A 25,634-nucleotide genomic window follows, 5' to 3' on the forward strand; every position below is an offset into this window, starting at 1 on the left:
CGTTGAGTTTCCTGCCCTTGATATATACCTGCCTCCCCTGCTGGTGGGAGGGGCTGTATTTACTGTGACCTGTCTAGAGGCTGCAAGGCAAAGGCACTCTGATGGGTTAATCCTGATATCCAGAGTTGTAGACTCAACTATTGGCTATATCGCATGACCAAATTGTGAACTTGTATAAATGATAGCAGGAAAATGCATTGGCTGAGAGTTCTGTGGTGATACATGGAAATTCAGGGGTGGGAAAATCACAGGAAAGAAATGAAAGGGAAGGTGCTGAAAGATTCTCTTGAATTACGTCAGGAAATACTTACGTAATAGAATAGATAACACCAAAGTTGATGTCACTCTGCTTAAAAGCAAACCAGTTTTTTTTTTTTTTTTTTTTTTTTTTTTAAAGATAATTTGCCACATCTCTTTGGGAAACAACTTGATGTTACAGGTCAAAAGTCTTAATGATATCTTTGACATTAGTCTCAGTTCATGAGTTGAAGCCTCTCAATGGCCTCCGTGCTGACAGTGTGGAGCCTGCTTGGGATTCTCTATCTCTCTGACCCTCTCTGCTTGTGTTCTCTCTCTCTCTCTCTCTTTCTCTCTCTCTCAAGGTAAATAAACTTAAAAAAATCATCCTAAGTATCAAAAAACTTTTAAGAATAAAAATGTGGTTAGTGCCATTATGATATTGCAAACAATCTGAATTACAAACCACGTAAATATTCAACAGTAGGTGAATAGCTCAGACACTTAAAGTATATCCAATTTTTGTGATTTGTGTAGTCATTAAAAATTATTCTCAAATAGTATGCTATAACACGAAAAGAGTGGTACTATGGTATTGACTAAAAATAAGACACAATATTGTAGATACATAGTACAAATCTGGCTATATTGAAAATAATTGTGCCTAAGGAAAAAACCAAAAGGGAATGGATGATGGGCCTATGAGCACTATTCTTTCTTCTCTTTATTTTTCACATCTTTAATGAGTAGGCCCTTTTTTCGTATTAAAAATAAATATTGGAAGAATCATTGAAATATACATTAGAAGCTCTAATTAAGACCTATCATTGTTCATTGGCTGTTGAACATGACATTTGCAAGTATGCTTTTCCTGTAATGCAAATGGGTGCATCAGAAAGAAAGGGTCTGACCAGGTTGTAAAGGTACAGGGACACCTTTGAGTAAAATAGTTCGGATGAAAAATAAAAAAGCTAAACAATTACTTGGATAGAAGAGTCATTTGTCCTGACATTTGTACATTTGTAGTTTAAAACATTGCCTTGATCTTTTCCTCAGTGAATACTATACTCCCAACCCATAGGGAGTCCTGAAGAAACAGAGCTGGTTGGGTGATGAGGCAGGAGAAAAACATTGAGGAAATGGAGTCACACACAATACCCCTCCAGTCACCTGTGTTACTTTCTGAGTTGTGGGGGTGTCTAAATGGTCAAGCCAACAGTGGGAAAGAGGAAAATTGTCAACTATTTATTGAGGACCTGTCATGTTCCAGGCACTGGACATAGGCCACAGGACAAGTATGTTGTGAAGCTTCGAATTTCAAGTGCTGCCTTGACATCTTTGGGTCTCACAGGACCCCAACGGCCTGACCATGAATCCTTTCTGCTCTCTTTGGATGTGCCCCTACTCTACAGGAAACGGTCCCCACACAGCTAGTTCCCCGAGCAGCCACCCTCCATCTCGTCCTCAACTGAACAGGCTTCAGTTCCCTGCCAGACTGAGAAATTACTCAAAAGAGCCAGTCACCTCCTCCTGCAGGAACCAGGGGGCACCCCACACCCACTCTTACCATAAAGCCTGTGGCCCACAGCCCTGCTGGTTCACTCTAACTGCAACACCGAGTGGCCCTCTGTGGCAAGCGGTGTCCTCCTCCCTGGAGCTGTGAGTATGTGTGGCTGATAACTGCTGGCTATCTCTCCTGTCTAATGCTTGGTGTCATGTGTTGATTCATTTTGTACTATAGAGTACAGGGGTCCCTCCCTCCCCAACAGGGCCAGTGGGATGTGGTCAGAATAATAATACTCCTGTAGAAGTGTGGATGGGAAGATGATAATGAAGTAATCAGTGAGTGAACATGTTAACTTGCAGTTGGACTATATTGTGAAGTAAACAGAATGATGCGTTAGGGACCTGTGGAAATACATAGTAATCCTGCTTTGGATAGGTGATCAGGGGAGGCTCTTTCAGGCAGCAACATTGAGTTCACTTGCAGGTTGGGAAGGGGCTAGCCCTGGGAAGGGCTGGAAGCCAGGGCCTGGCCAATGCAGCCAGGTCAGTGCATCAGGAGCTGACAATGAGCTCACATGATCTTGGAAAGGCAGTCAGGGACCCATGGAAGCTATAGTCAAGAAGTTGGACTTGATTTTACATGGAATGCACAATCACTTCTAAGCAGGGAAGTGACATGGTATGGTTTATACTTTTACAAGAATTGTTTTGGTACCTGCGTAGAGAATGGTTGATGGGGGAACTTAAGGGGGGAGTACTCAGTTAGGAGCTGCCTGTGGCAGTTCTGTTGGGAGGTGATAGTGGTTGGGGTTGGATGGATGAAGAGAATGGACCAGGGTATGTATCCTGGAGGTAGATGCCAACTTGTGAGACTTGATGATGGATTGGACATGAGGAATAAGAAAACAGAAAAGGATGTTTCTGAGGTTTTGGCTTGAGTGACTGGTTGGATAGTGGTGCCATTTAAAGGGATGGAAAGGGGATGAGATTGAAATTTGGAGTTTGGTTTAGATTGGTCTGATCTGAGTAAGTATTCAAGTGGAGATGTCAAGCTGGCAGCTGGAAATACTATTATGCAGTTCAGGATAAATGCCAGAGCTAAAGATATTAGTTTTGCCATTACCACCATTTGATAGTATTTAAATCAGCTGAATAATATGGGGAGATGATAAAAAATTCAGAATGATTTATCCTCCTGGAATGAATGTCGTGTTAGATGTAAGTTCGGCTATATCAGTGGAATAACATATAATAAGACCACTTGAAAACTGCTGCACCATGGAAATGCAGTAACTATTCACACTGCTGTAGGATTCAGGTCTCCCACAACACTCATAATTCTGGGGTCTTGGTTCTTGATTGTTTAATCCACAAAATCCCCTCCCCATCATCTCCTGTGTGAGTTCCTTTGAGGATCCCTGACTCTCAACCTAGGCCAGTGCTTTAGAAAGAATTCTTGCCAACACTGTAATGCTGGAGAACAGAGATAAAGCTACAGAGATAAAGATTATCTTTTTTAGCTGAAAAAATTTTGAGTTATATTAGCCTCAGCCTAAAACAATTAGGGTCTCTGGGGTTTTTTTTTTTACTTGCAAGAGAGTTTGGAGAATGTACAATGGTTCAATTTTTCTAGGAGCTTTTTGGCTGAGGCCAGATTGGAACTCTCCATGGCTCTGGGTAAAGAGTCAATATTGTATTCCTGTGAAATTCTGGAGATAATGATTTAGCAGCAAGATTGGCTGGAGGCTGTGCTCTACCTGGCCAGGAATCACATGACAAATGGATCTCCTTTCAAGGAAGTTGAATGTATGTGTTACACAATTTAGTTGGGTGGTTGTAGGGGGTAGGGATGACTTCAAGTGCAGGCATTGGTAAAAGGAGCTAGAAAAAGACACAAGTACTCTAATTTATACTTCCCCAAACCATTTGGTTTTAAAGAGCTTCACATTCTCCTGGAAGTCAAAGGTCACACACCTGTGTGTGTGAACTACATTTTCCTGACTTTGTCATACTCCTAAGAAGCAAGCTTTGTTCCTTACGTATGGGTGTATGCTTGTATAGATGTAGCTTCTGGAGAACAAATTGAACATGAAAATTAAGGTCTGATCTGATTCTAGGATCATGGTGCCTTGACTTGGGCCATTCTTCCAGCCTAGAACAATGCTGTCTGGCTGTGCCCAGAGCCACAAGAAAATCACTTAGTGGGTCTCATGTGTCGTTTTGATGTCCTATTGATAAGATTTTTGTAGGTAGAGCTATGAGGACTCATTCATTGATGGCTTTGTTTGTTGGGTTTACTACAATGAGCCTCGCTCTAGGTTTGGTGTTGGGGATACACTGGTGAGGACGATGCCATCCTTGACCTTAAAAATTATCCCTATGGCCAAGGAGATAGACATGTAATCAAGCAGTTGAGGGGCTGGTGAAGAGCAGAAAGGGAGAAAGAAAAGGGCTTTGATGGAGGTAGCAAGGCAATACACAATAAGGCACTTAACTTAGACCTGGAGGCTCAAATCAGGAAGTCTTCTTGGAAGAGGCAGTGCCTTACTTAAGACTGGAAAGTAGAGCATGACTTAGTGGGATCACATTCAGAAGGAGAGTGTGAAAGGGTGTTCTGTCTAGCCAGAATAACCTTGCAAAGGGACACTACATGTTAAAGGAATTGCAAGCCATTCAGCATGATGGGAGGTGGGGCTGGAGGCAAGGCAAGACCATGAGGCCAAGAGAGGTCTGGGAAGCCAAGAAGGAATGCTTGGCTCCCCAGGGAAAAGGGATCTTTTTCTGCATGTAGGAAAGCCCCCTCTGGTGGCTTTGGGGGAGAATTGCATGATGTTCGGATGAGATGAGTCAGCAAAGTATTGTGATAAATGACCCAAACTGGGCTTGGCAGTGGGAAGAGAAAAACCAGGTAACCAGGGGAAGGGAGGACAGCTGTGCTTCCAGGAGAATGTGAAGCTCTTTAAATCCAAATGGTTTGGGGAAGTATAAATTAGAGTACTTGAGTCTATTTCTAGCTCCTTTTACGAAGCGTTACTATGTGCCAACTCCTGGCCAGGCACCTTATGTGCGATTTTCTTGTTTAATCCTCATAACTGTCTTACTAAGCAGGTACTAGTATCATTAACCCCTATAGACCGTTGAATATTGCCTCCCCTAACCCTGATTCTTACTGATCTGCAACCCTGGAACATGACCTTCTTTGGACATAGGCTGTTGGCGGATAAAATGAGTTATGGATTTTGAGATGAAATCATCCTAGATTTAGGGTAGGCCTTAAAACCAGTGACTAGTGTCCTTATAAGGAGATGACACACAGAGATGGGGTTGTTGTAGCCAGAGCTAGAAAAGGCAGGGAGGATCTTCCCCTAGAGCCTGCAGGCCTTGATTTTGAACCTCTGGCTTCCACACCTGTACAAAAGTAACTTTTTATTGTTATAAGACGCTGAGTCTGTGGTAACTTGTTAGGGCATCCTTAGGAAACTAAAATAATAATGTCCATTTTAGACTTGGTAGGGGAGAACCCAACTAGTTTTTAGAGAGCTCTGCTCTAAGCATCGGGTCTTGAAACTAAGATGGCACAGGGATGGGTGTGCTTCATGGGACCTGCAGTCTGTGATCTTAACTGCTCTAGTCTTCATGACTCCCCAGCTAACAGCTAACATTTATTTCATGCTAACTCTTGGTCAGGCACCATCTTAAGCATTTTCCTTTATGATTTCATTTATCTTGAGGATTATCTTGTAAGAGATACTTTCCTTAGAAAATACAGATGGGGATGGTCTCTATTTTGAAGGACAGTAAACCATTTTAAGAGATTTTTTTCTTTGTCCCTGGCATCTCATTTACTGAACGGAGATTTTCCACCTTGAATGAGCTAAGCAGTATGAGAGGAAGTGTCAAGCATGTCAACCAGCGACTCATGAAATATTTCATCTTGTAATACATTAATAGAGAAAACCAAGGTGATTTTCAGCCCATTCCAGTAAATCGGTTTTAGCACTAATGAATTGTTCTGTTTGAGTAAAGCATTATTGGCAAAGTGCTGACGTTAATAGTAACAGTGAGGCATTTGAAACTCCATCAAAAATTATAATCTCAAAATAAAAGGCTGGAAAAATTTCTGTGTTCTATTAATTAACATCGGTTGTCTGATCAATGTTTTTAATTGGTAGCAGATTAAAGTATGGATTTCTGGCATGACAAATCTCTAGATTGGCTATCTTGCTACCTGTTGATCCTGATGACCTCATTCCCACATTTATATTCAAATCTGATAGCTCAGAGGTTCAGTAGTCAGCGGATCATAAATTTCACCCAGTTCCTCTGGCTGAATTTCAAGCATGTAGACCATGTGCTAACAGCGAGAATGATCGGAAAGACAGTTGTAGACAAACGGAGCATGAAGAAAATCATTCTTATTGGAGGATGTGGCAGAAACAATTTTCCTCTGTGCTAGGCAGACATCAGCTCTGCAGAACTGTCCAGAAATAAAGATCGTTCCACTGATGGGCTGTAACAGGGGGGAAAGGAGGGTACCTGGTCCCCACCCCCAAACCCAGATGTTTCAGGGTTTCATGGCCAGATGCCCATGGAGCTAGCAGCCTGGCTGCATAAAATGGCCAGAGGGAGTTTTTGCAAAGCAAGAAGGACTAAGGAGCAGAAGGAATCAGGAAGTATGAAGACCCCACTGTTCATAGAGCTTCCCTGTGTGCCAGGTGCTTTGCTAACCTCCTCTCCTGTCACAAGTGCCCCATGATGGAGGCATTAGGTCCAACCATATGGAATTGCCATTCTTGTAGGTCAAAGAGAGATGAATATTGACACTTATGTTTGGTTCAGCCTGTGCTATGAGTAGCCCTCCTTTTTCTGGCTGAGAAAAGTGAAGTTGATGATGCCTAAGGTCACAGGCTAGGAAGGTTAGAACAACACAGGGGGCTAGCTCTGGGGGAAGCAACACCCTGTCCTCCACCATCCTCCTCCACCATCCTCCTCCTCTTCTGGTGGGCTTTATCAGGGGAGTGGGTGATCACTTCATAGACCCCTCTGAGTTACTCTGGAAGCTATGTTGGGTGGGGTGACGGGGTGGAGGGGATGTGGGAGGGAACCAGGATAGATTACAGGAGAGTCTTTAGGAAGCTGTTATAATAGTGCCAGTTATAATGACGTGGTAGTTCAGAGTAGATTGACAGCAGGGGAGGTGTCATGGAAGGGGACTCATTTGAGAGCTATTTAGGAGTGAGAACCAACAGGACGTGGTATTTGATGGAAGGAAGAGCCCCCTGCCTCTGTCTTCTCCTCCCCTGGTTCTGTGAGCCCATGTTACACGTGCTCATTATATCCCACACCTTCCCTTGGCTGCGTGTATCTCCACTGACTGTAAGTTCCTGAGGGTGAGAATCCTGTGTCTTATTTACGGCCGACCCTAGGACCATCATTGTATCTAATACTTGGTAGGCAGTCCGTTTTTGTTGGATCAGTGCAAGAACTGAGAACAAGAAGTTAATTCAGCTGTCTTGAATACTTACCACAGCATTTCCTTAAATTCTGGATTTCCTGGCAGGGAGACATGTTCTGCCCTTCCCCCACCCTTCAGTTTCTGCAGGATCATCTTAGTCACCCTGGTGGGGCTGTCTGTAACTCAGCACCCTGTTATTCAGTATTCACATTTACAGGATGACTGGTGTTTATCCATTTAACTCTGCTAATTTGGATCATTTCCATTAAAATTTTTGCAAGTATTTAATGAGGAACAGTCTGACCAGTAGTAGATGATAAATTGCTTTTAAACAAGGGAAGTTCTGTCATCTGCAAAATAAAACCTCTATCCTCCAGGTCAGTTTTGACTTTTCTTTTTCTTCTTCTTCCTCCTCCTCTTCTTCTTCTTTTTTTTTTTTTAGGAAAAAACAGGTATGCTTTGAGTGGGAATGTGGGGAGTAAAAACAACGTTTAGCTTGAAGAATCTTTATTGCCCTAACAAGTAAAAGACCCTTTAACAATCACATTGATTTTTGCTGATGGATATAAAGGGTTTTGAAAGTGAATTCTTACTCTGGGCAAGACCCACTTGGAGATGCCAGGATTGTACTTCGCCTTTATAAGACATTAATGGGGAATGAAGACACAGATTTTGCCATGGAATCAACTATTCCAACTGATGAATTGCATCAAGGGGACAATGGAAGTTGAGTAACTGACAACTAAGTGGAGATACTTGTCAGGTAAAGGGACAACGATCTGGTTGCTGGTTTCTGTTGGCAAAACATCAGAGAGGGTGCAGTCGCCTTGAAACACTCAGAAAATACGGAAAGGGATATGGATGGAAGGTGGTAAGAAAAACAGGAAATGCTTCAGCTCAGTAGAAACCTTACTTCCCTTTTTTGTCCTCGACCTTCTTTAATGTGGAAGGTTTCACCTCTTTAGCCTATCAGGTAATGCTGGTTGTCCCCCCAAATGGTCTCCTGGGTGAGCTGGCACTTTAGAAACGTCATTTGGGTCTCTTCTCTCCATCCCCTTGGCCAAGATGTCTTTCCAGCCCACTGCTGGGCTTGGCGTGGTGGAGAAGGCATTCGTCAGACAGCCATGTGGTCTTTGGCGACACACAGACCTGGACTCAGTCTGGCTCCACTAGGCAGTAGTTTCATCATCTGCAACATGGATTAATAATAAGTCCTGCATAGACCTCTTGTGGAGGGTTAATAGGATAACTGGTATAAGTGAAACTTTGGCCAATTTCCAGGCACTTAAAAGCACTCAATAAAGGCTAAACCCTAACAAAAGAAACATCAGCAACACAGATGATGCAGAATGAGCCTCTTGACTGGTCTCTGCTTTCAGGACCTTCTCTTTTCATACTGACAATCCCTCCTCCTTCTCTGAACAGTTGTTCACCGCCACCCCCACCCCCACCCCCCGCCCCATGCTAAGAGCAGTGCATGAACTCAGAGCTTAGAGTTGGGCTTGGGTTCAAATGCTGGCTTGGCCACTTACAAGTTGTGTGACCTTAGGCCTGTTACTTACCTTCTCTCTGCCCTTTTTCCCCCTGGGTTTTGTGGTCTTTGATCAGCTGCTCTCAGTACATCGGTGTTATCCTCTCCCTTTTCTTTGTATGGGTAGCCATGTGGCTTGCTCACTGCTCAGTCTCTTCTATGTCTGGCATGGAGTGGGGGTGCATGGCCAAAGTAGCTGCCACACCCTTTGCATGACTTTTCGGTTCATGTGCATGCCACTCTTCCCACTCATTCTGTGTAGAGTGCTTCTGATTGGTGACCAATCAGCCAGTGGACCCTCTGAATCCGGTCTTTCCCTGGATCCAATGAGTTGAGGCTGGTGGTGATGCCATGGCGTCCAGGGGAAGTGAGTGTGTGCTGGAGGTCAGTTCCTGGACAATAGGCTAGCTGTGCTCTTGACATCAAGTTCCTAAGTTGAGAGTGCTTGAGTTGCAGGGGAACAGCGTATTTTCCTGAGAGCTGTGAAGGAAGGCTCCATTTCTTCAATTCTGAGGGATGATCAAGTTAGACACATCATTTTTCTATCTTTTGTGGATTCCTGTTGAGGATCTCAAAGTTGTTCTAATCTAAGCCATTCCAGAACCCCACTCTCTCTTAACTGGGTCACAGAGAAGAAAAATGCCCTGTGCATTCTAGAGGCAAAGAACCAGAATTAGCTATATTTGGGACATTTTACCCCAAATTGTGCTGTTCATTGAAATATAATGAACAGCTGGTAAACAAACATCACTCCTATGTGGGCTGTTAAGCATAGAATTTCTCTGAAAATTATTACACAAAGAAATTCTCTTACTTCTTAAGCCCTGCCGTGGCACATGTGTGTTTTTTGTGTGTCTCTGGCTTAGGAGACTGGAGTAAAGATCATGTGGAAATGTAGCATGTAGGTGTCTGAGGGCAGCAGCCTTTCATGGCTATTGAAAATCTAGAGTCCTAGCAGTGCCTGGGTGGCTTAGTCGGTTAAGCGTCTGACTTCGGCTCAGGTCATGATCTCAGGGTTCGTGGGTTCCCGCCCCATGTTGGGCTCTTTGCTCCAGCTCAGAGCCTGGAACCTGCTTCAAGTTCTGTGTCACCCCCTCTCTCTGCTCCTGCCCTGCTCGCTCTCTCTCTCTCTCTCTCTCTCTCTCTCAAATAAACATTAAAAAAAAAATGTAGAGTCCTAGATCCTCCTTCTGGCATGACCCACAAGGTACCAGGGTTCAATGTAAGGTGCATCCACCCCTAAGTGACTGATATGCTAATAATAAATTGTATGAGCTCACATTTTGTAAGTTTAGTAAATATTTTTTGAGTACCAACTATGTGACTGGCATTGTTCTAAGCATGTGGGATAAATCAAGGGAGTAGAGCAGATAGAAATCCCTGCCCTCTAGGACCTTTATTGCTAAAGTCAGCAGGGTCTGCCCCCTGCCTTCGTCTCTCTGCTACAGACACTTTGGGTACTGTAACCAGACTTTCTTTCCACCACAGGGCCTTTGCACATGCCACTACCTCATGGACTTCTTCTCATCATTGTTTCCTCAGGGAAGTTTCATCCCCCACTGCTGCCCCTTGTCGCATTGAAATGCAGCTTGCTTTGTCACTTTGCTCTCTCAGAATCCTGTTTTTCTTTAGAGTAGTACAAATCTCAGTTTGTTTGTACACTTACTTGTGTGGTTATTTGAGAACCTTTTTCTCACTCTAGACCCCGACCTCCATGAGGCTCAGAGAGGTTTAAGTAACTTATCCAGGATGCAAAGGGATGTGGTCAGGATTTGGGCCCAAGTCTGCCCCATACTCTTTACATAGTCCAATACTGAACTGGAAATGTGGAAGTTCACGTACCACCCCCAGGCTTTGTGCATCTACCCTCCCAGTTTACCTACAGCTATGCAGAGCTCTTTATTTGCAACTAGCTTTGTAAAGATAATGACAATAGCAGCTGACACTTGCTGAGTTCTCACTGTATGCTGGGCGCTGGGATAAATAAGTGCCTTCCACACACTAGGTCCTCCCTTCTGAGGCGACAGGAGCTATAATTCTGTTGTGCAAGTTCTCACAGGCAGGGTTTAAACTTGCTCATCTTGGGTTCCCAGCCTGTGGACGTTACAACCTCTGGTGTGTCTTTTTCTTAACACTCTGGCCCATGAATAAATGTGTAAGTGAGGTCATGAGAGACAAGCCCCAAACCCTGGATCCTGGTTGCACCAATAGCACCAGCAGAGATCTGCCAAGGGTTTTGGTGACATGGGCATATTGCTTATGGATATCTTCTTAGAACATAGAGACCCAAGAGAATCTGAGTTGGCTTGGAGCCCTCCTTCTGATGGTTCCTTCATGCTCATACCTTGCTCTGGTAAAACCAGGTGACTGTTAGGGGTGCACTGTGGCTGAAAAAGACATTGATGGTGCACTGAGAATCTGAGCCTCATGTCTTTGTTCTTGGGGGTGTACTGTTTAGCTTGGACCTACACAAAGGGTCCTACAGAGCAATCTCAGTGCAAAGGGGAAGAGAAGGGATTGTTGCTGAGGTCAGAGTCAGGAGGAAACTTAGCCACTATAATTACTCTATGGTGACATTTGGGGCTTAGGGCAGAGGGTGTCCTGGGACCCCTCTAGCTTATCGGCAGCCTCTTTCAGGGGCCCAGTGACCCAGAGCTGGATGTACACACCAGATATGCGTGGTGGTCTGTTTTGCTTGAGTGTATACAAGTTTCCAGGCAGATTTGTGCCTCATGGTAGCCCCCATGACCTGGGCAAGATCCTTGACTTCTCTGAGTCTCGATTTGCCCTTCTGGAAAATGGGGCTGATGATAGTCTGTAAGCGTTAGCATTGCTGTGATGATGAAGTGAAGTCACATGTAAACTACTTGGTTGGTACCTGATACGTAGTGAGCACTCAGTGAGTGACAGATATGTACTGAAAATACCAGTATGGTGCCCTGAATAAAGCCTTCCATGGATTCCTTTGAGCAATATGGATTCTGCCTGGAGTGGGCTCCTTGAGAGAATCAGAGTGCCTCTTCCTTTGGTCTGATTGGTCCTGGTTGTTAATTTCCAAGACCCATTTAATTTGTCTCCTCACTCGCAAGAACAAAGATACCCTGCTGAAAGATCAGGAAATGAGACATAGAAAGGGGACCTCTCGGAGAGTGATGATTTGTAATGACCCATCAACAGGGATAAACTCCGCTGCGGCAAAAAATAATGAAACATCGATTCTCAGAACCTATTAAAAGTCAGATTTATAGGAGAGTTTAGAAAAGCAATTAGTCTGGATTGAAACTAATTAGTGATTCCCTGTCCCTACCCCCATCCTGGGGTGGTTGAGATCTGGGCAGGCTATTGAGAGCCTACTATGTGCAGGACTTGATAGGACTCAAGGATGGGAAAGAACTCAAGAGAGATTATATCCAAACAGAAATGACTATTATTTAAGTAAGAAATCACTTGTATGATAGAGGTACGAGCACAGTGTCCTGAGGTTTCAAAGATCTGCATCTTCTCTGATTGTGTCTCAACTCCACATAGGCTCCCTTTTGGCTCCTCTACTTAGCTTTTTTCTATATTACACTACCTGGGTTTTATCTCTGGCCCTTAAAAATTTCACTTTGCATGGTTTCTGGATGGGCTCACCGGTACCCCTAGCTTCTGATTATCCCCATATGTGCTGACACCATCTTTCCTGTCTCCATGCTGCAACTGTCTGGTTGACATTTCTGCTGGGAAGTCCAAGATCAAACTCCCGATCTCTACCACCCCCAACCTATCATCGCCTGTGGGTCCCTCTCCAGGTTAACTTGACTGCCATGGGCTTAGTCTCCCAAGTGTCAATATCACGGTCACTCTATATTCCTCTATTTTTCTGCCTCCCACATCTAAATTGCTACCAAGCATTTCTCCTCTTCAGCAGTCCCCACAAGGAGAGGACTCCACCTGGGGGCAGGTGTGGGTCTAACCTGGCTGAGAAGCTGCATGTTTCACAGGGGCCAGTACCACTCATCACAATGCCATGGGGCAGGGCTTTCCTCTTACTACAGAGTAATGATGTCCGAAGTATGGCGTCCCTTTGGGTACTTGTAGTCCATTCATATTTTTTCCTAGGCTGGATGCAAAGTACCAGTGAAAGGTCATTTGTACCATAGGCACTGTTGCCCTACTAATAGAATTTATATCCCACCTAATGAGTTAACCAGGAAGACATTGCTAGGAATTTAACTGAATGTTAACTTCTCATGCAGATGGAGGAAGATTATGTTTTATCTTTACTCATTGGGGGGTTCCTTAGATAGGGTGGGGGTCCGGGAAGAAGATAATGTTTAAACTTAGTTCCCATGTATGAAAGTGGGGGAAGAACATTCTAGCCAAAGAGAAGGAAAAGAGTTTGACGTGTTCCAGCAGGGATGAATGAAGTAGAGGGAGAGGCTAGAGAAGTGGGCTGAAGCCAAATCATATCATCCTGCGTGAGGAGTTTGGCTTTTGCTTGAAGTTTGGATTGTATGTCTTGTCTTTGCTGACTCAAGGTGAAGTGCAGTATTATCACTGAGTGGACGTGCTCTTGTAGCATTTCAGATATGGAGGTGCCTAGCCAAAGTCATTCATGTTTTTGGAGGAGTCCTAATGTTGCAGTGCTCTAGAACAATCCACCCTAAACTTAGAAACAAAAAACAACAATTATTTTACTAAATTCAAGTGAATCTATGGATCAGAAATTCGGATAGGTGTGCTTGTTAATTTTGTATGTCTACCTGGCTGGGACATGGTGCCTGGATATGCAGTCAAACATAATAGTGAGTATTCTTGTGAGGGTGTTTTTGGAGATGCACTTTTAAATCCGTGGAGATTGAGTGAAGCAGATTGCTCTCCATAATGTGGAGTTGAAGACATCAATCTACTGAAGACATGAATAGAACTAATGACCTGCCCTGAACATGAGGGAATTCTTTAGCAGAAAGCCTTTGGACTTAAACTGCCCACAAGCAATAGGATGTGTATGTATATATAAAGACGTTTATTTTAAGGAATTGGCTCACCCAGCTATGGAGGCTGGCAAGTCTAAAGTCTGCATGGTGGGCCAGTAGACGGGAAATCTGGGAGAGATGGCTTCCATATTGCAATAGAAAGGGTGTTAAAGGATTTGGGGCAGTGTTTCTAAAACCAACACAGTGTGTACTCTAGCTGCAAATTATTTGCATTTTTCCCACCTGAAAAATGTGCTTGACTCTTCCCAGACCTTCGCCTGCCAAAAGTATCTCCCATTACACCATCATGCTTGGCTTGAGGCCAAGGATCTCGTAAACCTTATTTAAGGTCTACGTATGGATGAGGATCCTCAAGTTTGGTCCCTTGGGTACAGGTTCTCTAGAACCTGTGAAGATCTGTGAACTAAAGATGTAAGTTATCTGCACCCCCCCCCAGCAGTTAACATGCAGTGATTAGACAGACATAAGATAACTGTAATAGAAATTCCCATTCAAAAAAGGGAAAACCATAGCAGTCAGTGGCCTATGGTAATTTTGAAATCCAGTTTGGCATAAGATGCCCATCTCTTGATTAGGGTCCAAATCATTAGGGAATGAGTTTTGTGGCTTTTGGTTCCAACTCTGAGATCTTGGTTCTGACCTTGGAGTCACTACTGTACACTGTACTCCCTGTAAGAAAGTCTATATCCTGTCAACTTGCTTTCTTTCCATAGAAGTTTGGGGATCCGTAGACTCTTATTTTAATGTTTATTTTCAGAGAGCATGCAGGCGAGGGGCAGAGGGAGGGAGAAAGGGAGAGAGGGAAAATATCTTAATCAGCCTCCTTGCTATCAGTGTGAACCTGATTCGTGGCTGCATCCTATGGCCCTGAGATCATGATATGAGCATAAATCAAGAGTCTCAAGCTTAACAACTGAGCCACCCAGGGGCCCACAAAGGACTTTTTTTTATTAGTACTGTCTTGGTTCCTTTTAGTCCTTTTAGTCCAAGCTGGTATAATTACTTTAAGAACTTTGTGGATTTCTTATGTGTCAGTTCATTATCGATTTCATTGGACCAAAGCCATACCTATAAATCTCTTGGAGGTAAGTCCTTCTATGCTTGGGCTCTCTGTGGCTTCTGTGGGATAGTATTTCTAATATCCTTGGGACACCTATTGTTCTTGGGTGCCTCCTTAAGATCCTCGCAAGGAATTTCGTTTGACTGAAGTGGTCTAGGAGGCACCACCTTAAATCTTCAGTTTTAACAAATGGATTTTCAGTCACACTACTGACTTCATCTTTACTCTGAGGCAGGCATAGTGTTCTGATAACAACCTAGAATTCATGTGTGCCCTTTCTTTGAATAGCCTTTGATGGCTGGAAAGAGTGCCCTGGGCCCTTTATATTTATTCTTTAATTGAGCTCTTTTCTTGCCCAATTTATTCTAGGTGGCTAGAAGAAGCCAGGTGGCACCTTCAACACTGTCTGGAAATCTTAGATGCAACATTGAGCTTATCCAGTACATTTCCTACCTTCTGCATTACTGCAGGAAACAGTGTAGTCAAAGTTTCTTCCACTACATAACCAGGAATTTTTTTCTTTAGCTTCCAATATTAGGTTTCTTCTTGCCCTCACCAACTGTTGCCTTGAGGCCTGTCACACTGTCCCCAAATGAATGCTGTGTGTTTCAGTTCTGATTGAGTAACATCCCACTTTTAGGAACAAGCTTTTGTTCTCGTTACTGTGATAAATCACCCCAAACTTAACACAATACAATGATGATTTAACCGTGTTTGTATATTCTGTGGGTTGGGAATGTGGACGGGGGGGCATAGCTTGTCTTGCCCTCTAATGTGTGGGGCCTCAGCTAGGGAGACTCAGATGGCTGGGATGACTCATACACCTTGAGACCAGCACCACTAACTGGAGACTTCTTCACTAACCTAATTGGTGCCTGGGTTGGATGACCCAAAAGTCGGGCTTGGCTAGAATTTGAGAACAGAGGGCCTCCATGGAACTTGGCTGTGTGGCTTGGGCTTCTCACTACATGAAGACTGGGTTTTGAAAGGAACCATGTCAAGAGGGAGTGCGGAGAGTGAATTATCCAAGACCCTCAGAGGTTGTAGGACCTTCTATGATAAGGCTTCAAAAATCACATAAAATTATTTGTGCCATACTGTGTTGGTTGAAGCAAGTCATGAGCCCATCCGGATTCAAGGGAAGGGATACCTCTTGATGGGAGGAGTGTTAGGTATTTTCGGATCAGGTTTTTATAACCTCCGCAAGAAACAGGCCTTGGGGAAAAAAAATTGAGGACTCTATCATCCTTATCCAAGATGACTAGATAAGTTTTCAACATTTCTCTTCTCTCCCTTGGATTTCTGTAATGTTTCACTCAACTGGATCCTCTTCTCCCACAGATGAAGGTCCATTATATTTATTCTCCATACATAAGATTTTCAACAACCTAGAGAGGCAGTCCTTTGGTATTCACTTAAATTCTCTTTGTTGATTCACTTAATGGGATGATAGAAAGATGGTGGTATGGCCAGGATAATGGTCAAGAAGAGAGATACTGGGTGAAGGTTGCTTGGCGAAAGAGAGCCCTGGTCTTGAGAAATAAGTTCTTGAAATAAAAACTGTTGATCTTGGAAGATAATTAGCCTTGGACTATGTCCCTGAAGTTAAGGAGGACAGTTCATAGCATTGGTCCAAAACTTCGTGTTTTTATTAGGTATTGTTTTAAATAAACTGAAACTAATGGGTTTTTGTTTGCTTTTTAATGTTATGAATACCATAGCAATACATACACATGATGAAAATAATAGAAAATGTGGCAAAATATAAAAGAATAAATAAAATTTAAAAAAGTTAATATTGTGACATATTTTATTCTTTAAAAATGTGTTGAGATTATTTTATGAACACTGAAGTTTAAGAAAAAAAGATAAACATTGCATTAAGCCCATTTTTTTCTCCCTGTCGTTAAATACAACATTGGAGCCTGATTTCTGAAGGTTGTATAATGCTCAGTTGTATGTCTATGCTATACTTGACTTAACCTAAATGCCCAACAATAGTAGATTATCTCAACATTGTGTTGGATCATTTGGCTCATGTCGGAAGAAACCAAGTGAAACCCACTTTGTCATCACACTTTGAACCTTTGATGGGTTATGTTTATTTTTGGGAACAGAGTTGAAAAGTTGTGTTGTGAAGTATAAATAGATTTATTACGTTGAATCCCTGAGGGTGGCACCAAGACATCATCAGTAATGAGTTAGAATAACAATGACATTGGTGACTCACATCAAGTATTTACTGCACCCACCCAATTGTTAAAAACCTACATGTTATCTTTGTTCTGTTTGTTACTTGCCACACACAGTCACCAACTCCTGTCCAGTGTCCCACGTATTTCTTGAAGCTGCCCATTTTCTGTCCTGTTCCCATTGACATCTCCCTTCTCTTGATCTCTTGAGTAGATGCTAGCTGTGGAACTGTCTTCCAGCCACAGTATTCATTGTAAAACGCAGCCTTCGCCATGTCATTTAAGCGGCTAAATCTCATTATCCTTGGAAAAACGTCCAAACCGCTTCTTGGGGCTCATGAAGCCCAGCCTCACCCTAAGATCCTTCTGTTCTCCAGCAGTTAAGAACTACTCTGGTCTCTGGCACAACCCCATCTCTAGCCTTGGGGCTTAATCAGGGTGGGCTGTTCTAACAACATCATAGACCAGGCAGCTTAAACAACAGACCTTTACTTCTCACATTGCTGAAGGCTGGAAGCCCAAGAAGAAGGCATAGCTGACCCTGTGCCTGGTAAGAGTTCTCTTGAAGATGTTCACCGTCTTGTGCCCTCACATGGTGAAGAAATAGATCGTTTCTGTCCTCTCTTGTCTTAAGAGCACTAATGCCACTGACAAGGCTCTACTTTGATCTCATTACCTCCTGAAGGTCCCACCTCCTCAAACCATCACTTTGGGGATTAGGGCTTTCATACATGAATTTTGGAGGTGATGTCCCTAGCAGCCTTGTATCAGTTCTTCTCTCTGCCTGGAAGGCCCTTCCTCTCCTTTAAGTTACCTCAGTTCACATATTGCTTCCTCCAAGAAGTCTTCCTGATCACCCCCCTGCCCCCTACACACACATACCCTGCAATTCTGGGTTAGGTACCCTGCTAGTGTTTAGTGTGACTACTGTAGGGTTTTCTGTCTAGTACTTATGTTAGTTGTTGCAGAATTTTATCTTCTCCTTGGATGGTGAGCTCTGGGAGAATAGGGCGGCTTCTCTCTTGTCATTACATCTTAGCCCAGTGCATAGCACATAATATGCCCTCATTAATTATATGAGTAAATGAAATCCATGGCTGCTGCTTCTTGGTCAAGCCCACTTAAAGATGACAACTCTGACCCACTTACAAGAACCAGCTCTAAAATCCTCCTGCATTTGCTTTCTAGGGGGTAGAAGATTGTCTTCTAGACAGAAAAATACCTTAAAAACAGAATAGGCAAGTACTTGTGTAAATCATTAATAAATCTGTTTACTATTTTTATTTGCATTAGATAGCAAATTAAATATTGCATTAAGTGAGTTAAATATTAATATTGCATTAAATATATATTACATTTTAAAAATTAAGTACTAGATGCTCTTACTTGAAGTTGGATTATGAAGGCTTTAGCACAATTAGCCCAGCATGTGCTAACTGTGTTGTTGTTTTCCATGTCACTGATGATTTATGAGAGCCCACAGGAATAAGGCAAAAGGTGAGGGGCCATGGGGGCCTGCAGATGGGAGGTATGGCCAGGAGGGCAGGGCAGCACGCGGCACAGTCAGAAGAGATGTCTGATGGTAGGAGGAGAGGGGCAAGAGGAGGAGTGGGAACGTGTAATTTATTCACAAACTTGTTATTTGCCATTTTTCTGGGAAATGTACGTAGAATATCTATGATCTCATTTAGTTGTTAGAGACCAATTAAACAGGTATGATTGTCGTTAGAGCTTAGTTCAGAACTGAGTTTCAAACAAGTTAGGTGACATACACAAGGCCTCGTGGCCTTGGTGGGGCTATCACGGGCAATATGACTCATGTTGTTAGCTGTGTTTTTCTGCTGCTTCTTGAAGGAGGTGTTTTCAAGCTGGTGTGGATCAAAATAGACCCATGGGATTTAAGGAATTTTAAGTTTGACTGTTCTTATTCCTAAAAACAAAGGAACATGATAGAATTTAGATCTGTCCACCTACCCATCCATGTTACTGGCTTTTAGCGAGATCCTGATGGGTACCTGGTGTGGCCAGGTCTGGGAATATAGTGTACAAGGCAGATACAATCACTGTGCTAATAGATCTCATGGTCTGGTGATAGAAGCCAGGACCACCTGGCTTTTACTATCCCATGCTCTTTCCCTTCCATTAGGATGTTTCCATATTCCAAAGTACTCTTGGCTCAGGTAATGTATCCCATATGGTTTATGTCTGAAGAGCCAGGAAGGGCCTGGTGCTGACTGTGTCCTGATCTCTTGATGGATTGCTTAGATCGTCCTGGTCAACATCTTTTTGTGATGACTGGATTCCCACATGCAGGCAGTAATGTCCTATGATCTGTTGTGCCACTGTGCTCAAAGGCCACATGTGGGCATGCATTGGAGTTTAGGCCAGATACAACCCTGGGTCTCCAGGTATGACCCTTGTCTTGTGTGTTAAGTCCCTTATCTGCATCTGTGACTACCTGCTGCCTGTTCCTCGGGCATGGCAGATACAGCTTACCCAACACTTCATCATATCTCTGTGCAGTAGATTCTACCTCAGAGAAATAAGTCTTATCACTTTGCCAGACCAACTGGTAAGGTCTCTCCAATCCCCAATTTTATACTTCAGTTCCAACCTCTCATCTTAATCTCAAATGTTCTGCTACTTTCTCCACTCTAGATGGATATCTCACGGACATCTCACATGTCACATGTCTATCAAACACTTTCTTGATCTCTCCCAGTTCTTCTTCCTCCCCAGTCCTGATCTTCCCCATATCTTCCCCAGATCACTCATCTGCATCACTGTCCACCAGAAATGGAAGTCAGGAAACCTGGGATAATGACACTTTCCTGGCCCCACTACCCCCAACACAAATACCCCTGTGACACACCAGATGTTCCCTTGATTGTATCTCCACAATATTTCTTGAGTCTGTCACCTTTTCTCTATGACCACCGCCATCATTCACACCTCCCTGACCTTTTGCAGGAACCACAGAAGCATCCTCACTGATAGGCTATTTTGACTCTGGCTCTGAATCATTCTCCATATGAGTATAAGGGTGGCTCCATCCCTCCCTGCTCTCATGTCCAGTGACTTCCCTTTGCACTTGGAAAAACTCCAGGCTCCCGATGACTGTGGATTCCAAGCTGTCTTTGATACTCTGCCCACCTGTCCCTCCAGCCTCACCTGTAGCACCTTTCAGCCTGCTGTGTCCCCTCAACTATCATGCAAGTCCTAGGGGTCAGGAGCTGCTCTGGGCTCACACAGGATCACCAGTTAACTGAGCATGGTGTGGGGGCTCAGCAGGCCCACAGGCAACAGTGGTGGAGTGAATGGATGACTGAATGAGGCAGCCAGATGCTGGGACTGGTGATTCCTTTCATGTTGGGGGTTATACACTGGGAGGCGGGGATTTAAGAATGGGGTGGAACTTTGGTCCCATTCTCCCTGTGTCCATGCTAAGGCAGATGCAGAACCCACCCTGCCCTGTGTGGGTAGATGACAGCCCCCAGCTGTTAGGTCCTCAGTCCCACCTCTGCACTTGAGCTGTCCTGCTCTTCTCAGGTTGGTCCCAGCCAATGAATGAAAGACTGTGTTCAAGGGCCTGGCCATTTCCGTATGACATGGGACTCCTGGAATGGACAGCCTGGGCTCTTGAGTCCCTGGGGAACTGCCAGACCGTGTTAGATATGCAGGTATGTCTGGCAGTTTGCCTGTCCAATCTTGCTGGCTCCTTTTCTCTTGGGCAGCTCTGTCAGTGCTCTGCTGCTGGGAAAAATGTTCATAAACTGGGTGCCTTACAACAGCAGAAGTTTATCCTCTTCAAGTCCTGGAGGCAGAAGTTCAAAATCAAGGTGTTGATAAGGCTGTGCTCCCTCCCAAGGCTCTAGAAGAGGATCCATCCTTGTTTGCCCCAGCTTCTGGTGGCCCCTGGTGTTCTTTGGCTTGTGGCCACATCTCTCCAACCTCTGCCTTCATGTGGCTTTCCCCTGTGTCTGTGTCTCTTGTGTCTCAAATCTACCTTTACTTTCTCTTGAGAGGACATGGTCTTTGCTTTTAGAGTCCCCCCAAATCCAATATAACATCATATTAGCTTGATTATATCTACAGAGATCTTTTTCCCTAAGAAGGTCATGTTCACAAGTTATGAGAAGTTGGGAATTGAACATGCCTTTTTGGGGGAATACTATCCCACTGCTTACTCAAGTGTTAGTCCCTAGTAAATCTATGTACCTGACTCCGCCTTGGCATCTGTTTGCTTGAAGACCCAGCTGATAGGCTTCGTTTCCTCATCTGGAGTGCTGTACTCGTAACTTCTGTTAGGATATCCCATTTCTGGAAGCCACCTGAGGGCCAGTGTGTGTCCCTCAGCACAGTGTCAGGTCTGATCTTTCATTTATATGATGTAATCAGTGGACAAGAGAGGCCTTGGAATCAGCATCGCAGAGCAGGTTTGAATCCCAGCTCATTGAGTATGGAGGCCTGAGAACTCCTCTGTTTTTGTGATATGTGAATCCAGAATAATAAATACATACATAGGATGTGAGGATTAAATGTTTCAGTGCAGGTTTAATGGGGTGGAGTTCACTGCTGTCCCGTCTATACCATTATAACCCCTTTGGTCACTTTAAAAAGGCTTCTATATCTCCTTTGAAAAAGAAGGGACACCACTGAAAAGGGGGGGGCACATGGAGAAGGTTTTGGAGCTCTGCAGGGTTCTGGGCATGAATGGGAGTCCTGGACCATCCACGGTCTTTGGGCAGCTGTGGTAGTGGAAGGCTCCTTCCAAATAGTGGTGGGATGCAATCATTCTTGGTGTTATGATCTCCCTCCAATGGCGAGAATGTTGTATAGGCACTGGTTTGGCAGATTTCTTTGGAATTCAAAAAGACTGAGCACCGTCTTTCTCCTTTGACTCCTGCTAAAGTAATCCTAATCCTCCCTCAGGCAAGGAGGATGCCTCTGACTGATGAAAAGTCTTACATAAGGAAGGGCACAAAGGAACAGGCGCAAAGATTAATCCAAGTTCTAATCCCATTGCAGGAGCAAAGTGCGTCACCTGCTTGGATTTCTCTTTCCAGTTCTTATGAATATCACTGCTTGATCTCACAATGTTACTGTGCTTGTCATCAGGTGGGGGGGGGGGTGAGGGGACACATTCAGATGACAGGTTTGAAATTCTGGTCACGAAACATATGGCAAGGAAAGGAATGTCTGTAGAAAGACTCTTTCTCTTCTTTACTGGGCAGAGGAATGGAGAAGCTATAGGCAAGCTAGGTCCTTTCTGAGGGGCCCCTGAAGTTTTGCATTCTTGGTGTGCCTTCTAGGAGATTGTAGGCTGGAAGGGAAAAGGGACAGCTGGCCTAGATAGGACTTAACCCTGTCATGGTCTACCTGCCTTCAAGATTATGTATGCGAACAGAGGTTGGGTTCAGTTTTTAAGAGTGATGTATAGGGGAGTAACGTCTGAGCGTCCAAAGAGTGTAATGGTCTGGTAATTCCAGAGTGCAGTTAGGACATAGTCCTTAACTGTTGTCTGCCTCTCTTCTCCCTTTTTCGTTCTCTTCCTCTCTCCCCTGCCCCCCTCTTCCCTAAAGGCAGCTCTTACTCCCAGACATAGAGAGTAGAGGTGGGAGGGAGTAGGTGAGGAGATGAGCAGGCCTGCAGGGAGGAAAGGTGCCTAATTATTGTACTGGGAACTGTTCAGAATTGGAACTTCAGGCCCCACAGCTCCTGCAGCAAACCAACCAGGCTCTGATGAAAGTTTCATGCGGTTTTCTCTTCCCTTTAAAGCCTGTTGGGACCTTTTCGACAGAGGAGAAAGGGGTAAGGTTTGCCTTAATCCTTCTCTGTCCCATATTTCTGCCTTTAAGTGGATCCAAGCCCAAGCCTTGCAATTATCTCAAAAATAGCCCCGATAGCCATGGTGCATTTGGTGGGTTTCCTTGGCAGAATCTAATGAAACAGCCCAGCAAGGAAGAGATAGCCTGTTGGCAGGGTGGATAGATGTCCCTGTGTCTGTTAATCTCACATTTCATCTTGGTTTAAGCAGTCTCTGAGCTCATTAATTGTCTTTCTGAGAAGGACCAGGCATTTATCTTTGAGAGCCATCTAGCTTCAGTGAGTTCATCCAGCCTAAAGAGAAGGGAAGGGACAGACTGGAGCTATCCACTTAATTTTACTGAACAAGAAATAGATTGTTAGACAGAGTGATGGCTCTTGATCTGTTTTGCCTGATTGCCTGCCAGACAGGTAGTAGCAATCGCTGCCCCTGCCCACAGTGAATGAGAGTGCCACCTGCCGATGCCATCATGGTACTGAAGATCACCCTTCTCTCCCTGACACAGGTGGAGTTGTACCTATGACGCATCACATGAACACAGCGCTGCCTAATCTGCATAGAGGACCTGTCTGTTTTAAACAAACCAGATAGACAGTAATGGAAATTTTAGGAAAAGGATAGACTAAAATGACTCATGATACATAGTGATTTTTTTTTTAACCATCAGTTCCCTGTAATGAATTTAAAATAAATTTTGAGGCGTGCCTGGGTGGGTCAGTCAGGTTACACGTCCAACTTTGGCTGAGGTCATGATCTTGTGGTTTGTGGGTTCGAGCCCCGTGTCAAGCTCTGTGCTGACAGCTCAGAGCCTGGAGCCTGCTTCAGATTCCTTGTCTCCCTCTCTGTCTGACCCTCCCCTGCTTGTTCTCTGCCTCTGTCTCTCTCTTAAAAACAAGTAAAAATTAAAAAAAAAGATTTTGAATGTCGTTGAGTAGGGAGGACAGTTAAGTTATGGTGCACCCATAGTATGGAATTGTGTGCAGTTGTTAAAAAAGATGGCCCCACGTCATGGGTTCTTTACACATCTCAAAGGTCCCTCAAGGAACCCAGGGTCCCTCCCTGCAACAAAGAGTTATCCAGTCCAAATTTTCTACGGTGCTGGAATTGAGAAACCCAACTATACATGAACAATCTGGAAAAGATACCCTCTATCATTAAGATTATAAAAAGCACAAGCAAGTATACAGGTGCCTCAATGTCTACAGTTCTCATCCACTTTGTAAAGTATATTTGTGTGGCTGTATATATGCATATATAGGCAAGTATGTTTGTACATGCTTAAGAAAAGGCTGAAAGAAAATTCGTCAAAATTGCATCCGTGATTCTTAGGGGTCACTGGAGAATGATAGGGACTTCTTCATTTATAATTCAGAAAAGAGTGGTGGGGAAAATAATGATTTTGATTTATATAAATTCAGTTGACACCTTAGCTTTCCAGGATCACACATACTGCAAAATGGATTTTCACAGGGCAGCACATTGACATAAAGCACATACATTGCTTTTCAAGAGACTGTTACATGAAGCTCATCTAGATGAATGCTGTATCTGCCATTAGTTACAGTCGAGCTTGGCAATAGTGGGCTTTGATTTCTCAAACAAAATAAAATGAAACTCTTAATACAAGACAAAAATTGATCCAAGTGGTTAAAGATGTATGAAAAGTGTATGAAACCACTTCATGGCACACCACGATGACCAACACCCTGAAAAACTGCCACGGAATATTTGTTTTGACCAAATTTTCCTGGTGGTCCCCTTCCTTTGAGCCAAATTGTTCTCAGCAGCACAGAGATGTGTCTTTGAAGAGTCTCTTATTATGTAGTAACCAGATCAGGGACAAGAAGAGTGCAGTGTGAGAGACACAGCTGCAGTGGACCAGCCCGAGGAGTGTGGGGGTGAGCGAGGGCAGGCTCCCAGGCCCTGAGCTGGAGGAGGTGCAGCTGGTGGCTAGAGGAGAGCTTGGCTTGGGCCCCATGGAATTAAAATGTCAGTGGTTCTGGGAAATGGAGGACAGTCAGCTTGGGGGCAAGGGGAGGTCAGGACTAGATGAAGACACTCAGGGGTCCTAGAGGAGGTGGGAAATGAGGTCCCAAGGGGTTCAGTAAATGGCCTCAAGGGAGGGCAAGTAAGATGTGTGCAGAGGATGCTGGTGTTCTTGGAACAGGCACAGAAAATGGAACCCAGAGAAGAAGCACTTGAGGAAAGGAAGTCAGAAAAGGGGGCAAGACAGTGCTTTAAGAAGGGAGTGGAGAGTCACTGCTGGGGGCTCCTGCCAAGTTGAGAAGGCAGAAGGAGCTCTGGTTGGTTGTACCATGGCAGACCAGATGGGCAGGAGCCACAGGAACTGAGGAGCAAATGTGACAGTGGCAAGGAGACCCACACACTCCACTTGAGAGCTGTGGCCTCACTTGTGCTTCGTGATCCCCTGATTTCTGTCTGTTCCTCCCACAGATAAGTGCCACTGGGGGCCTGTCCTTTTGTGCTTCCCACTGTGTCTCCCATGTTGAGCACAGTCCCGGAGGATGCATGGAGAGAAGCAAAGAGAACAGAGCTTGATTGTTTGTAAAGGGCATAAGAGAACCAGGAAAGGAAGGGCAGGCAAGCTTTAGATACGTTTCTGGGTCCTGGTTTGAAGAAGAGTTTGTAGGTAAGGAAGGGGAGGGATAACGGATGGAGGAAAGGCTGGGGAGGCCCAGTGCTTGGTACTAAGACCCCAGGGGAAAGGTCTGTATTTGTCTAACTCACATATACAGACCCCAGGCTTTACCTTACACATCCTCTCCAGGTGTACCTCCCTTGTAAACATGAGGCCAGAGACCCACCTGAGTGGGCAGCGTAGCTTAA

This window comes from Lynx canadensis, chromosome E3 (genome assembly GCF_007474595.2).
Source record: "Lynx canadensis isolate LIC74 chromosome E3, mLynCan4.pri.v2, whole genome shotgun sequence".
Lineage (NCBI taxonomy): Eukaryota > Metazoa > Chordata > Mammalia > Carnivora > Felidae > Lynx > Lynx canadensis.